The sequence below is a fragment of the Motacilla alba genome, chromosome 3 (genome assembly GCF_015832195.1).
Source record: "Motacilla alba alba isolate MOTALB_02 chromosome 3, Motacilla_alba_V1.0_pri, whole genome shotgun sequence".
Lineage (NCBI taxonomy): Eukaryota > Metazoa > Chordata > Aves > Passeriformes > Motacillidae > Motacilla > Motacilla alba.
In genome coordinates, this window is record NC_052018.1 from 63,034,173 (window position 1) to 63,048,299 (window position 14,127).

Here is a 14,127-nt window from a genome sequence, read left to right on the forward strand (position 1 = left end):
AAGACATTCAGGAGCTGGAGTGGGCAAATTCTGCAAAAGATCCAGCTGGAGGTGAAGATGAGGAGACAGGAGTTTTTCTTAAATAAGAATAACTTGGCACTCTTATCTATTTTAGGGCATTGTCTCCTCTATATTTGCATTTCTTTCTTTTTAAACTAAACAAATTTAAAATTAACAATTCTTCAGTTAATCTGAGCCAGACACCCAACAATGTTGCATGAGACAACCCCATGGCAGCATTTTGTCTGTTGCAGGCAGTCTGCAAAGGCTCAAACCTCATTAAAACACCTTTATTAACATTTTATTACACCAGTATAGTGACATTGTACAGTACCATAGGTAGAGAGTGAAAATCCGGTCTGCAGCTTCATTGTAGAAAGAAAATTCTCATCCTGTCAATATTGGGGAAAAAAGGCTGCAAATGAAGATGTAAAATCAGGTTCATGTTTAAAACATCTAAACTGATATTGCTTTAGGAAAGAAGCAACACATTAAGAACAATGTGTGAATATCCACTGACAGCCCTGAGTGCAGAATATTGTTTCAATAGTGCAGTTTGCTCATATACATAAAATAAGTAGGATTCAGTTGGTTAATAATTTATCTGGTGACTTCTTAATCTTGAACCAAAAATATCCTTGAATGTTTCCAGAGAAGCTGATATCAGGCATCCACAGCAACTGTAAAATCAGCCCTTTTTCTGCTTTATACTCTCTGACAGTTCATCATAGTCTTGGCTCTGCAAAAGACGTGATTAATTTAATGTGAAGCAAGTGGTGCCATTAACATCATGTGCTTGTGCCTTCCAAACTCAGGGGCTTAGATCTGCCCAGTCCCCTCTCAACACAGACAGACCTCTTGGAGGGGCTTTGAGTAAATCTGATTTCAAAGAATCGAGGAGAGGGGAAAAAATATTTTTCTCCATAAAGGAAATATTTCTGCAAGCAGTGAAAGCCACTGTCCATAGGGGCTTGCAGGACTCCTTCTCATGTCTGGCAGCACCAGGGCACTGCCCAGCCGCAGTGGCCACCACCGGCTCTCTAATTATTAGCCCTGAACGCTCAGCAGCAGGATCAAGAGGGTTGGAGTCTGAATAAAAGCTGCCCAAACAATGCAAATAGATACACAGTTGTTTTTTCCCACAGTGGCCAAAGAAACCTCTGCCATTTGTACCTTTTGGCTTCCCTCAAAGAGTCCTGGCCTTGTTTTCATGAAATCCCTCAGAGACAGCCCCGGGAAAAAGGCAGCGAGCATTCAACTGCTACCATTAACCCTTTGGCTGCTAATTCCCTTCCGCTGAAAAAAGTGGATGTCTGCTCTCGGGCTCCTCAGCGTTTATCTGCTGTCCTCCTGTCCTTGAAAGTTCAGGGTTTAACAGCAGCTGAGCACTTAAGCAAGTACTTGCAGCAGTTTGGTGGTCAAATAGATAAGAGCGATTACCTCAGAGGGCTCCTGGAGTGTTTTCAGCCCTGCTGCTGACTCACTAGCTGGCCCCAAGAAGCTCCCTCCAACTTTGCTGCGTGATGTGCATTAATACTGAATCCATGAGGCTTACTTACCCACTGGTGTAGGAGGCTTTGCATCTCCTGAATAAGAGGCAGAAATGCAAGAAAAAATGCCTCATGCTATTGTGGATTTTAAACTATATACCTACCCAGCTAGAGATTTTGGAGGGCAGTTATGCTGAGCACACACGTTCATCCGCAGTGAGTGTAGATACTCCACCTCTCCAGTTGGACAACCACAGAGAAAATTTCTCCTATCAACCTTGCAAAGAGTGAGCTCCCTTGCTGCAGCGAAACAAAGCAAAACACATTCACACAACCTGGTACAGCTCCCCTTAATCCATGTGCTTACACATACCGTGGGCATACAATAGGTATTTGGAGTTTAAATAGATTTGTAACACAGTAATGTAAAAAAATAATATCACTCTATTAAGTGGTGCTAAGTGGTAATTTCAGAACGTGTGGGAGAGGCTCTTAAAGAGTTTACTGTTGGCTTCCATGGAGAAGATGATAGGACTGGGATGCTGGATCATTAAATGTTTGAAATTATTATTCTGTTAATATTGCAGGGACAATAAAGGCCAGCACAGTCTCTGATACAATGGATCTTACAACTGGGTCTTCATTTCTCCTACAGTTTATTTGTTGCCTTTGTTTTTCTAAGTTTGAGAACATCCAGTTATATTTCTGCCCTCTCACACTCCATAAAATGCTTTCAAGGCTATATTTAGTGATAATGTAGTGTGGATATTAAAGACACTGAATAGCCACCCACCTCATTGTATTATCTTTCACTGCAAACCACCACAAAAGTAATTACCATGATAGAAATTCAGCTTGATGTTACTGACTGGTTATCAGACTCGCCTAGCATGATTCTCACAGAGAAAAAAAAAATGGCTTATGATTAAAGGGATAGATTGCCATCTGAAATATTCCCTTTCCTACCCCTTTCCCCCCTACCTTCCCATTACTCTAGAAGAACTTCCAAGTATTAAACATGTACTATAAGCTGTAGAAAGCAGAGTGAAGGCTGAATTTCTGTTTCATGAGTCGTCACATGCTTCCTTAGTAATTTTATTTTAAGCAAGAACTTCCTTAAAATGCAATCATTGATGACATGCTCTTTGAGTGCCTCAGATGAGTCTCAGGTTTCCGCAAGGAGTATACTTGCTTGTGATTTCCTCTGGAATAAGATGGTTTGAGTATTCCTGCCCTGCTTTTCCACTAACAGGTAACGCTGAAGAGTCGACCCCCAGCAAGCTGTTTTACAGCCTGGGGCTTGTATCCTTGCTTTGAACAAGGATGGCCAATGCAAGCACAGTCTCACTCACACACAGACAGCACTGACTCCTGGCAAACTGTCCCTGAAGTCTTGCACTGGTCTGAAACTTTTTAAGACCAAGTCATGATTTTCTATAAACCATTTGTCACTGCTCAGGAGGCTGAAAAAAAACCAAAAACCATGGTTTGGACAGAAATTATGCCAAGAAGCCTACTGGTTTGGGACATAGAACAAGGACACCAGGATGATGCTATGATCTTGAGGTCCAAAAACCACTGTTCACAGTGTTTTAGAATGAACTAAAATTCCTTGCCTCTTAGATATTTATTTTAAATATCAGGAACACAAGAAATTTACACTGGCTTACGTAAGCAAGACACAAATGGATAAAGGGGAAAGCATCAGAAAAAGAAGAGGGAGTTAAATTGCTTTTAAATACCGTGAATTTTCTCAGAGGGGAAAAAAACTGGCTTGGTTCTACCTAGCATGCATTACATTGATTATTTCTTTATTTGTTAAAATATGTAATGCAATATTGTTCTATATTACTGGATTGTTTTTGCTGCATTGTTGCCTTGGGCAAGCCTTATAAATTGTGAAATCAGAACAAGCATAAAAATAGCATAAAAATCTCCAGGCAGATACATCATCACACATACAGGTTTAATCTGCTAGCATCTCCTGCGGTCACATCAGGTGTTGGCTAAGAGTTCAATTTCTGCTTTTTCCAACAATGACAAAACTGCTAGCTCCTGCATGAAATATAGGTCATTTGAAGAGACAGATAACAGGTATAGAGATGTATACTTACCCATATATTCAGGGAGAAAAAGAATGGAAGAGAATCATAATATATATGTTCTTATCTAGAAAATAAATTATGTTTGCATTTATATGTATTATTCTTTATTCTCATGAGGCAATTATTAGAAGTTTCCTTCTCATATTTAGTCATGTTTGGAATTGTTTTCAGGATGTTTAGACTCTTTTCTTCAAGTTGTCACCAGCTCATTACCACAGAATTACATTTTACAAACAAGAGCTGGCTAGAGCCAACTTGGCTTGGTTAGTGCTGCCTGAGGGAATTTGAAAAAATTATAATTTCCTTGCCTTTGGAAAAAGACAGGCATGGACCCAACTGCAGGCAATCTCACCTCTTTACTGCCTTTCTGAGCTCAAACAGCTTTTTTATACTTGGAGTTCTCCTATTATTTGAAAAGAGAACATGCATACAGATTTTTGTCCCCAAAACACAGCACATCTGAGTAGACATTAATTTTCATCTTAATGAATCTCAAAATGCAGTGCTGAACAAAAAGGTCCCCATTGCACCCCCTAGTAATAATTATTGAAGTTCTTCCATTGCAGCAGTGAATCATGCCATTGCAACCAGTGCTCAGAGCGGGGACTCCGCAGAAGGTTCAAAGCAGCCCAACTCCTTGTCATTTCCAAAAGAGGCAGAGTTGATGAGGGCACTGACTGCACCCACAGCATTTTTCCATAAGGGGCCCTGGGACCTAAAACTTGTTTAAAAATCGAGGCCCTTCTGCACCTCGATTAACACTTTACACACCACTACCCCTTACATGCCCACCAGCGCTGTGGTAATTTTGTAATTAGAAATTGATCTTTTTGTCTAACAAACACTGTCTTCTGCTGCCTTTGATCCTTCTGAAAGTCTCCCTCCTCAGTTTCAGGTTCATAAACCACCATCAAAACTTCAGCCTCCACTTCCCTGTAATGCTACTTCTGTAGAAAAGGAAGTGCTACTGTTATAGAAAATTAGAGGCAAACTTTAAGGGATGGTCTGCCCGCATGATTGCTCAAAGGTCAAAATGATATGGAGTTTTTTTAATAATTGCAGTTAGATAGTAACTGCTGGTTAGTGATAAATTAAGTTAGCACATCTTAAGTTGACTTGGCATAAGAACGGGATATTAATCACCAAATAGCCATCATTTACCTTCAGTTAAAGCATAAATTGCAATTCTGAATAGATCAAGCTTATATGCTTATTCCAAAAGCAATCTATAGGACAGATTCTCAGGCAGTAAGAGCTTCCAAAATTTAATTAAATTCAGAGCTACATCAATTAGCGCTAGCTGAGATATTGGTCCAAAGGATGATCTGAGGAGTAAATCGAAAGCCATGTGCCTTAATATCAGTAAGATTATCCACATTTTTTGTTCTGATGGAATAGCAAATCTGTCTTGAGTGCACAGGACCGTTTTATGATGCTTTTCCCAGGTGGAACTGTACACTGATTTCCACTGCACTCTGCAGAAAAATTCCCTCCTTAACATGATCTAAGTATAACTTAGCTACCTGTACTTGTTAGGAACATCAGAATAATTCCAAGTTAGTGATTCTCAGAGCTAAGACCTCCTGCAACAGAAAGGCAAATCGTCTAAAAGGTAAGACTTCACCCAGAGTGCATGAACAAAAGCAATGTAGCCATCAACTTCAAGTGTTCAGGTCTTCAGACAGAGGAACTATGTTGCCTGACTGCTAGCCCAAGCTTGTGAAAGCCAGAAAAGAGCAACTGTGCCCTTGAATAATCCTCAAAACACAATGCAAAATTCCATGTTTGGTGAAACTTTCTTGAAAGAGAGAGCAACAATTAAAAATAAAAGAGGATGAATGTTTTAGAAGCTGTATTTGTTATTTTCTGGCTCATAGTAATTCTTTTGGGGATGATTTGAGACAGCGTAGTACCTGTGAGAGCAAGAAATCCCACTTTTCAATTTTTGCTGTCATTTTCTTATAAAATTCTGGTCAGAAAATGAGACTAACATTTTACAAAAATGCTTGCAACGTTTTTGTCACTGTCTCAAAATGGATAAAAATGTGTCAGAAAATTTGACAAACATCAAGAATGTGCCTCTATTCTGTCAAGAGCATCCCCCTTCTTGATGAGCCAAGACATGTAATACTCCCAATTTCACACTTCTGCCTAAAGCTCTGTAACTTTTTCCTGCAGGGAGTCCTAAACCTTGAGCTGGGAGATTTTCCCTCCATTTGCATTAAGTAGAGCACAGCCTTTTGCCACATCAACAGAAAGGCTACTTATCTTGGAAGCTGGCTGGGCATCTGAACTCTACATCATCTGAGTACTTTTAGATGTTCAGCAGCTGAAGTGTCCTATTGTGGCTCATTCCCTTGCAGAACAAATGTTGCTGTCTGAGACTGCTCCAAACATTTGTTTGGCACACGAGAATTCCCTCTCCTTTTGAAGCAGTATTAAAAGCACTGTCAGCTCATTAATGGATTTTTTTTTTTAACTTTTCTTTTGGCAGAAGTGAAACTATCACTGAAGGAAATATCTTGTAAACATTGAAACAACCACAACAGCATTCCATGCGTACATGCTGGAAAACAAAAACAAAATAAAAGCAGCCTTTTGCAATGAAACACGTCTTTCCTGAATCAGCAAAGACTCCCATGACCTTGCAGACATTCTTTGGAATAGCCACTGAGAGCTGCATGAATCTGATAACAAAATAAAAGCACCATAGTGCAAAGGACAAATAGTCCAGGGTTAGAGCAGAGCCATTGCTCTGAAAACACCAAGCACTGAAATCTTACCCATAGACTGACTTGTGTACAAATGTCACCATGCCTACGTCAAAGGCCAGATTTCCCAGAGGACTCAGCTTCTCTTAAAGAAGTACTATCAGAGTAACTATCAGAGTTTAAAGACCTCAGCAAGCCAGAATTTCAGTAGGACATTTTTCAGAGGGCTAGCGCTGATATTTAGATGAGACCACCTGGGTACCATAAAAAGTTTGTATGTAAAAAGGTCCTCCTCATAGATAGCATAATGAGAATTCTATGTAGAAATGTAGGAATGTGGTTGTTACCCTTATTCTCCTTACTCCTCCTCTTTTTCCCCTTTTTTTTTTTTTTTAATTTGAGAAGCAAAAGACATTTTAATTCAGCTTGATACATTCTAGGTATGAAAGGAAGTAGTTTTTAGCTGAACTCTGTAGCCTCTATATATAGGCAGCCTCTGTAAATAATTCTGTATTTTTCCTTCCATTACAGGTTATCTGAGAATTAATTGTTTTTTCTCCTAAATATTCTTTACAGAAGATGAATTAGGAAAATTCCAGGGTTTTTCTAGAATGTGACTGTTATTGATGAAATATCAAAAAATTAAAAAAAAAAAAAACAAAACCAAAAAACCACCAAAAAAACCTCACATCTCCCAAATAAACACAGCAAAAGACCTTTCACAAACATGTTCCACTTTAAAGTGCCTGTTCTTTACAGAACAAGGCAGAAGCAGATTAAAGTTGAAGTCCTTCCCGCCTTTAAAAGATCAATATGGTTTTCTGCATTGTATCTGTTTCTTCTGAATGTGACTAAAACTCAAATTACCCCACTTAGATGATACTTAGATGTATGTACAAGAATAGGCGAACATGACACGTTTATCAAAGTTAATCTCCGTGCTTTGAAAAATAATTTGTTAAGATTGGCATCTTGCTAATTCCAAAAACCTCCAAATCATTTGTTAGATCCGTGCAAAATCAGATACTTCCAGCCTTGCAATAAAGGCTAGATAAAAATTATTTTAATGAGAAATTCAATGCTGTTTAAAGCGACGGCAATAGTCTGATGAGATTAGATTGGTAGGTAGATAGACAAGTAGATAGATATGTAGACACAGAGAGGTGCTGGGTTTTCCAGACTGAAATTCCCTGAAATGCCCTAGCCTCAGGTGCTCTCAGTCTCAAAACAGATTTGTGATATGGACTTTGCCATCAGTCAAGAAGAAAACTTAATCTAGGACTGCCATGTAATGTATGGGACAGTTTCTCCTAAGGTGCAAGGTTTATCTAAGATAACCATCTGTCTCACTCATGCTTATATCAGTTTGGGCAAAATAACTGTGGTCCTCGTCCTCTCTCATAGCTGTCAAAATGCACTGAGCAGTCAATGATTCAGACACTGTGAGCAATTACCTAGAGCAGACCAAATTCTATGCATCTTACCAAAAATGACAGGAAAGCTGGAGTTTGTTCTGCTATCCCTGCAAAAAGGCCTGCGATAACAAATGAACTTGCACTGCATTTGCAAGAACTTAAGTCCCTGAAAGGAATGTGCATGGAAACAGAAAAATAATCAGATCATCATGGCAACAGTATTTTAAGCACTTTGTCTTCAAATATGACCTATAATATAGAAGATTATAGAAAACAAGTCTAGACAATTATTTCAGTTTTCACAGACCTGTGTTTGGAAGCTTACCCTCTCTTTTTGGACCATTTGGATTTCTTTGTGACTTGTATAAGAATATTCACTTACTGCTGGTGTAATTAATTCACAAAGAGGCAAAAGGGAATATGTCCACTCCTCTGTATATTTACTGTACCTATTTAGCCATCCATTTGCCCAAATCTTGTACAGGTGCTCGATGGCACTGGTAATGTTTCCAATTTTACATTGGGAATTGGGCAATATACACCCCAAAATATGCATAAAATGTTATTTGAAAAAAGCATGACATCCCTGATGTAAATCAATATTTAATAAGCTTGGCTCTGAATTAGTGTATTTCAGCTGCAGAACAGTAGTACAGTTTGAAATATCCTAAAGCACTTGAGTAGCTATTCCCATTTTAACAGGAAAACAGAGAAACCATCCATCACAGACCATGTCTATTTCCCAGGCCTTAACATGACAAGGAAAGTATTTTGTTTAATGATGCCTTTCAGGTAAGAGAAGGGATGAAACCCCATGAATGTGTTTTTCTGTAATCTTAAAAATAACTTTCAAAGAACTGACAGTAGCTAATCTAGTATGCACTACAATCACTGAAGTCAGCCTTCCCCCTCCAGAATAACTTCCAAATACATCATTATCAATATAGGTTATGTTCAGTTACAGAGCCTAAGTATTTCCATTTGCAATACTATGAGAAATAGTTATGACATTGGAAAATATGTTTTCTCTGAAAATACGTTTTCTCTGATGAAAGGAAGACTGAATTTTCAAAAGGTCAATGAAGAACAGAAAGCTCCTTTCAACATCACCTACATTTTCATTCTATGTTTGGAGAGTTAGCTTTATCAAACATGGATGGATACCCAGCTTTGAAAAAGGGGCAGTTTGAGCCACTGGAAAAGGAGCATCATGAGAAAAAAACATTTCATGTGACTTTGTAATGGTACATGCCGAATTGTAATGGAACAGGGAGACAACAGACCTATCCAGGTTTGTTTTCACACAGTTCAGTTAATTCATGCTTTTTTTGGATGATTCATATAGATAAATGTACAGTGACTGACACAAAAGAAGGTTGCATGGTCACATATCAGTTTTTGAGGCTGGTGAAGGTCTCACATATATCTCTTGGATATCATCACAGATCCAGTAAAGGCAACAAGGAAATTTACACTTTCATCTGTGCCTTTCTGTTTCCAGGGCAAATACAGTGAATCACACCCATCCCTCTCTCCATCAACCCTTCCTCTGTCAGTGCCATGAAAGGACAGTGGGAGAACTGCAGCAGAAGAGCCATTGTAGTCAGCTGTAGTCATCCTGATCCGGGTAGGTCAGGAGCATTGCTGACATCCCCTGGACTGACAGCTGCCTGCACAGGGCACTGTGTCACTGCACCATGCACTCCTGCTCACCCAGTGCTGCCAGCAGCAAGGAGCTAAGAGAAACTGAGGTATAAATCATGTTTACAAACCACATGTGCAATGTCTTTCAGTCCATTCGTGGTCTTTCCATAGCTCTTTTAGTATTCTGTACATCTGCTTGGGGGGCTGATTTTTTTTTTTCCATAGCATTTCCTATCATATCAGCTACAGAATTCCCTACATGGAGGTATCCATAAATTATACTGCAGCCTAGGATTTTGTAGTGTGTGAACAAAAGGCACAAATGCAAATGCAAGATGTTTAATTCGCTGTTTATGTGTGATGTTACCCAGGTGCCAGTGACATCCTTCTGACCAGCGCAGAGGCACAAGGGACCAACCCAACATACATTTTTAATGTGATCAGCTGTGACAGCACATACACAGAGTAGACCTTGTGGCCTTAAAGCCATCCTTTTGGAACACTTCTAGGGGCCCAGAAGAAATGGTTTAATTAATCTTCTTTTTTTTCAGGATTGCAGCTTTTTTTTTTTAATATAAATTATGTACACTGAAAACCTGCCAATTATAGCAAATTAAGGGACTTGGCAAGTGCATCCCTTGGAGACAGATGGTAAATAACATTCAGATTCTGAGTTGAAATAGGGCTAGCGATTAACTGGTACAGGATAGAAAAGCAGTCCAAATAAATTAAATAAAAAGGGTTGATATGAATGCAAGTACTGTAGGGTGCTTTTTTTTTGTGTGTGTGATAATGATGCTACCAAAAATATTGATGATTCATAATTAATATGCAGCACCCTCTGAGTGGCAGCAGGATTTTAGATCTTCAGCAGCATTCTAAAAACCAGTGCCAGTTGTTTATTTTGCTTTCACAAGACTGCAAACAACTGTCATTTCATCTTTTCTGGAGGATCTGCCAGTTAAAAAGACAAGAGTGCAACCTCACAACAAAGAAAAGGCGCCCCTACAAGTAGGAGGGGACCACAGGAAAAAAATTCAGAGGAAGCCGGGCCTCCTAAGATGCAGACTGCTATAGCCGGAGTGGAAGTACCCGAGGAGAGTACATTTATTTCCAACTTGAGCTGCAAATGAAACAGGAGTGATGACCTCAGCCTCATCCCCTACTGACCATTTCTCCATTTCAAAAATTCCCTGCGCCTACTGTTCAAAATAAACCTGCGGTCTCTGGCACAGTAGAGGTGGTACTGATCAGAAATGCACTGGCAGAGTTGCAAGACGGTGGGGACAACCTGCAGCACCTGCGCAGCTCTGTCTGGGAACAAGGATTATTGCTAACTTGTCAGTCTCAGCAGCACTAAAATACACCAAATCTAATTTGGTTTAAAAATGCAAAAGCACAAAGAGATCTTTTTAAGAATCCATCCAGAGATAAAAAAGATGACAAAGTCAAGAGTGTGTTAGTCATTTAATATGTACTCTGCTTAGAATACTAAATTCAGGAAATGACTCAATCACGCACACAATTACAGCTATTTTCAGATCATAAATGATGCAGTATGCCAATACTGATGCAAAAACATACCACAATTAGTTCCTGCAAATGTTCTTGCAACAAGGCATCATTTCCAAGGGAGCCTTCAACCTAATTATGGCAACAGAGTATGCCTCAGGGCACACCTCTCTATATGATTTCATTATTCTTGTACAGTGACCTGACAATGATGTCACCAGAGTGCTACTTCACCTTGCATGCTCCCAAGCACACGATAAGAAGGTTAATTGCTCGGATATACATGTAAGGGGTCCACTTTGCTTCAGATGTTAGATGCACGCAGAGCAGTCCAGTCACTTGTCTTTTCAAAGTAATATTTGCAGCCAGGAAGAATTAACATGGAAAAATGTTTATATGTAACTGAAAAACTGAAGACAGCTGGTAGCTGATGGGATCTTTCCTAAGAACTGGTTTATTTATTCAAGAGTAATTCACATGGCAATTATTGACTTTTCTCACAAAGAAGAGGCTAAAGATTTAAAGAAAACACAAGAAAAATAAAACAAGAAAAATCTCTATTTCACCAGTTCAGATTATGAAAAATCAAGATCTGGAAAAATTCAGATTGAAGTTTAAGACCAAAATCTGGGCTAAAGAGAAGTGCAAGAGCTAAATGCATTAGGACTAGGATGACAGGAAGAATCGTCACCTTTATTTCAGCTGCCATGTTGAAGTTATTTGTAACCCACTGCTAAAAAGGGAAGTCATTCCTCATAAATCCCTCCAATACCCACTCAAGTGCAGTAAGCTAAAGCAATAGCAGTCACATCTTCAAGTGAGGGACTTCAGTTTTCCCTTGAGAATTATTTCATTCATAGCCTTGGATAACTTTTTCTTCTCAGTTTGAAATACAGACTGCAGTATGTTAGTGGTATAAGATTTTCCTTCGGTTGAAAAACAAATTTTATCATTATATTGCAATATCAGACTGGCAGATATGCTTTCATTCATTACAAAAATTCCAAAGGTTTACATTGTATTGTTTATACTTTGTTTTGTTTTAAATTTTTTGCATTTTTAAAATTCTGATTTAAATTGTGCACTTAAGATCTTTCCAATTACAAAAGTTATTTTGCTGCTTCACAAAAGCTAGAAAAAACTGACTCAACAAAGAATTACAGCACGTGACTCAGATTTGTGAATATGCCATGAAATTTCAAGAAAAGCAATGGAAAACCTCAAGGTTCTCTGATACTTCTCAATTACAATAAAAACCTTGATAAATGTAAATTTTTTTTCCTGACATACCTTTATATCAACACATATATTCAGAATAGTTTTACTCTTCTGGTATAATAAAAGGAAAGGTTTAAATGTTTGTGCAATACGAACAAGTCTATCCTGCAGAAATTCCCAGTCTCTTACATGCAACTTTATTCCTTTCCAAATTCTACTCTCTTTTAACCAATTTGATCAAAGCACGTTCAAGAGAACAAAGTAGGCTCTGCAGTGTCGTTCACAGAAATCAGTGAAATGAGGAAAGTTAATCTGAACAATAATAATATTACTAAAATTTCCACCAGCAGCATTAAGATAATTCTAAATAATGTGTGGGTTTTTTTTTTCCTTTATATGTGGGCAAGGTCTTCTAGAAATATTGTTAACTAATTTTCTTTTTTGCTGTTGACTGGAATTTTTTGCTTGTTAGAGGAAATATGTTAAGAGATCAAGAAAAAACACAGGGAGCCATTAATGACAAGGTGGAAGGGGAGAGTGCTCTTCCAAGGAAGAGTACAAGATCATGTTTGTTAAAGGCCACAACAGGAATTCTGGAATTATAATAACAGCTTTGTTTATGCTGTTATGTTTGGGGTGTTTATATATATATATCCCTGGCTGTTTAATCAAGAACAGGACAAACACTGCAAAGCAACAGTTCACAAACTTTATTTTTTAGTTCTGAAGGATCGTTTGTTTTAACCTTTTCCATTATTTTACAAGAACAGGATTCATTTCTTCATTTATTTATTCATCTGTTTATTTATTTTGGCATGTGCATGACTGCCTGGAGAATGGCTGCTCTCCACATGAATGCCAGTGTTCTGATATAACAAAAGACTAAAGGATGTGGCTTTTCTAGGCCAAATGGTACGGCTTGTTCTATAAAGAGCAGCAAGAATACTGCAGCACTTCAGCAATCAGTCACAAATTAGAGACAGGTAAGTTAATTGGGTAAAATACATTTTTATTAATTGTATGGAAGACACATTTTTATTGAAACTTGCATTATTAGACGATGGTTAGGGACATTTTCTGAATTCCAAGAATGGTCAAACTTAACAAGTTAATCTTCTCAATAATTCTTGGTCCAGTTGTAAAGACATAAAACCTGGAAAAGATAATGTGGCCAAACCTGTGTTTTACTAGCTTTTTACTTTGATTATTTGAGCCACAACAGTGCTACCCCCAAATCAGAGTTTCAGTGGTCTTGCTTCTCTCCTTGCTCACTGCATAAAGATGGTCACTGCCCTGAATAACTGGTAGTTCAACAGGAAGATAAAGGAAAACAGCTGGCTTCAAAAAGCAGATGGGTGGATCACATGGTAATAGTGAGAGCATAATTAACACAAGCATCATCAGTCACAGCACACCAGCTGCCAGCAAACCTGCACACACTGCTTTTGTGTTTTTTTGGCTTCTTCAGAAGAAAAAACCTCTTTAAACAAAGTTGAGATTCTCAATAAGGCTTTTTCTCCTTAACACGGGACTGTTGCCGAGTACCTCTCCAGCTGTGTGAACCCTAGCCCTGCCACGGCATTATGTAAACTATTGATGAGCTCTCTGAAAAGATACAAATCTCAACCAGGTCTGATGATTCCCCTGAGCTGTAAGAATTAGATTAAAGCAGGAAGCCAAACACACCAAAGGGGGAAAAGAAATATGAGACTATAATTCCTTTGAGAGAATAATGGAAGGAACTATATCACAGCAGTGCAGAAAACAATTTCACAAGGCGTAAATGAATGCAGAAAAGAAAACCTATTGCGTTCCTTTTGTGTTTGGACCTATGTGTTGCTTCTTGACAGAAATTTTAAGTGGTTTCCTTAAAAGTAATTTAGGAGTTTCATTAAGGATCTAGATGGTTCTTTTATGAACATTGTCATCTAGAGGTCAGGGACCTGGGAATTCTTCTCAGCTGCACAAGTCCAAGTTACTTCTCTGGCCAAGATCCCTGCTGGAACGAGACCTAATTATGCTGTATTCTGCT